This window comes from Oncorhynchus kisutch, linkage group LG7 (assembly GCF_002021735.2).
Source record: "Oncorhynchus kisutch isolate 150728-3 linkage group LG7, Okis_V2, whole genome shotgun sequence".
In the NCBI taxonomy this organism is placed as follows: Eukaryota; Metazoa; Chordata; class Actinopteri; order Salmoniformes; family Salmonidae; genus Oncorhynchus; species Oncorhynchus kisutch.
Window position 1 is genome coordinate 29,673,747 of NC_034180.2, and position 3,074 is coordinate 29,676,820.

The window sequence follows — 3,074 nt, forward strand, 5'->3', positions numbered from 1 at the left end:
CCCATGATGTCAAGCGAAGAGGCACTGAGTTTGAATGTAGGCCTTGAAATACATCCACAGGTACACCTCCAATTGGCTCAAATGATGTCAATTAGCCTATCAGAAGCTTCTAAATCCATGACGTAATTTTCTGGAATTTTCCAAGCTGTTTAAAGGCACTGTCAACATAGTGTATGTAAACTTCAGACCCACTGGAATTGTGATACAGTGAATTATAAGTGAAACAATCTGTCTGTAAACAATTGTTGGAATTATTACTTATGTCATGCACAAAGTAGATGTCCTGACCGACTTGCCAAAACTATAGTTTGTTAACAAGAAATTTGTGGAGTGGTTGAAAAATGAGTTTTAATGACTCCAACCTAAGTGTCTGTAAACTTCTGACTCGACTGTTTAACATGCGGCAGGTAGACTAGTGGTTAGAGCGTTGGGCTAGAAAACAGAAGGTTACAAGATTGAATCCCCGAGCTGACAAAGTAAAAATCTGTCGTTCTGCCTCTGAACAAGGCAGTTAACCCACTGTTCTAAGGCCGTCATTAAAAATAAGAATTTGTTCTTAACTGACTTAAAAATAAAATAGCACAATTAATGGGCTTGTAAATTATGATAGAACACATATCTAAGCAATGTGAACATGACAGAGAGAGGGATAGGCTTGAGTCTTTTATTCAGCTATCACCAAATTATTATCTTTCCAAATATATATATATATAAATCCACTCTGGGCAAATGGCCTGTGGCACAAAAGGCAACATAGTTTACATCACTGCTACTTTAGCCATGTGTCATATTAAGTAAAAACACAGCTAATGAAATGTACCATTAAGGTAAGACTTTACTTGACACCCAGCATCATAACACGTTATGACACTGTCATAACCATGACATATGTTATAACAGCTGATATAACTTGTCATAACCTGTTATAATATGGTCATAACACTGTCATGACACATATTTAAGACCTGTTGTGACACATATTGCGTTATTTTATGGCTGGTTATGACACCTGCTTAAAAGTGTCAAAACCCACAAAACATTCCATAGCCTATAGCCTGTAATTGTAATTGTGCACACATTGATGTCAGACATGCACCTTCCCAAAATGCTCTGTTGCTGATGACTGGGATGAATGCAGGAGCAGATTTCAGGAGCAGGACAAGACACCTTATTTTTGACTGATGACTGATATAAGGGCATGTACTGTACATGATAGGCCTATCTGGCTGATATGATTATGATGGTCATAATGCTTCTCGACAGTGTCATAAAGTATATTTTCTTAGTCCAAGTAAAGTGACACAGGATGTTCATAACGCTTCTTGACAGTGTCATAAAGTGTATTATCTTAGTCCAAGTCAAGTGACACAGGATGGTCATAACGCTTCATGACAGTGTCATAAAATGTTATTTAAAATATTATGAAAAAACATGACTGTAAAGAATTCATTACAACAACAGCTAAGGATTTAAGAAATAAACTTTCAACAATAGGAAACTTCTTGGCAGGGAAAAAACGAATTTGAATAAATGTGGGCACTTTTGACACTCTTATGCAGGTGTCATAACCAGCCATAAAATAAGGAAATATATGTCACAACAGGTGTAAATATATGGGTCATGACAGTGTTATAACCATATTATGACAGGTTATGACAAGTTACGTCAGCTTTTCTGACATTTTATGCCATGGTTATGACCTGGGTGTCAAGTAAAGTGTTACCGAAGTTAATATATTTTGGAAGGATTGTACAGAATCATACAGCAGGGTAGACAATCAAATGGCATAGACATTAGCGCCACGGGGTCAGAGGTGTGCGGGAGGGAGCTGGCCAGGGAGTGGCCTCAGCATCTGGCTTGGAGCCTTTGTGGTGGTCGCATCAGTTGCATTGTAGAGTTTCCGCCCCATATACCTGCTGTTAGTTGGAAGAATTTTAGCAGGATGATTGGTGGGCAGTATTCTAAAGCATACGGGGAGGTGGTGGTACGAGAGTGTTCTCCACATACCCAGGATACATCCCCAACAGGGAGGAGGTGGTACGAGAGTGTTCTCCACATACTCAGGATACATCCCCAACAGGGAGGAGGTGGTACATGCTTCTTCTATAAACACATTTCCAAAAATATTAGTAACATTCTCAGAGTTAAAATACAACTGTCCACTACTTTCAATTGACATGAATTAAAGTGAATACCTCACCTTTAGTCTGAGCCAGCCACCACTTTTTGGACAGCAGGGGTCTTAGGCTCAGCCACTGGCTGGCTGCCAGTTTGGCTCTGAGGGTTGACATTGGGGTGGTTCACCACTGATAAATGAATGGTTACATGAAACATCACAATTATCATTTGGTCACTCAATGTGTCACATGTTACTTAACAGGGCCCATCACATAGAAATAGAATCTTTGGATTCTATGGCCCATCACATGTTTCCTATCTTTTAATATTATGTTTTTTTGTGTACCGCACCACTGAAACTGTCTCTGAACTTGTTCTTAACTGACTTAACTAGTTAACTATAGGTTAAATAAATAAATAGATAATAAATTATGATGATTTGTCCAATGCCAGAATCATGGCACAGGGAAACAAAACACTGATTGTGTGTATATTGTACTGCAGAAATGTAAAGGGTACGCTGTCTGCCTGTTTGTATGTCTTCTCCTTTCTTCTCCAGTCATCATCGCAATCACATTGTAACAACACTATTCTTTATTTAGTACTGGATGAGTGTAGAGGGTACACATAAGCCTTTGGTTTCTGTATGCACACACACACACGATATTAACCACACACACACACCATATCAACTACATAAATTCTGTAGCTCGCCCACACACTCAGGACTCTTCACCACTTGAGGATGGAGTGGGAGAGTAGGAGCTGAAATAGCTCCTGCAGTAGTCCTGTACACACGCGCACGTGCACCGACCACAGGTCAAGCTTTTTAGGATTCAAACCCTTGCAACCAACCATGATGGAAAACCTGTACAGGTATGTATGGTCCTATGGTATGGTGCTGCACGTGGGAGCCCGTATTGTCTTTGATGAATATTTGATTTAAAAAAATAGAT

At 39.4% G+C, this 3,074-nt stretch overlaps 1 protein-coding gene across 1 annotated transcript in view; it reads left to right on the forward strand.

The window, feature by feature from the left end:
• Positions 1–2,836: 2,836 nt before the first annotated feature.
• LOC109893726 (1-phosphatidylinositol 4,5-bisphosphate phosphodiesterase beta-1) overlaps positions 2,837–3,074 on the forward strand; it is a 28,282-nt gene continuing 28,044 nt past the window's right edge. The window contains exon 1 of the mRNA XM_031828853.1: positions 2,837–3,074. This exon is cut by the window's right edge and continues 666 nt beyond it. The gene's annotated coding sequence lies outside the window, so the exon portion shown is untranslated.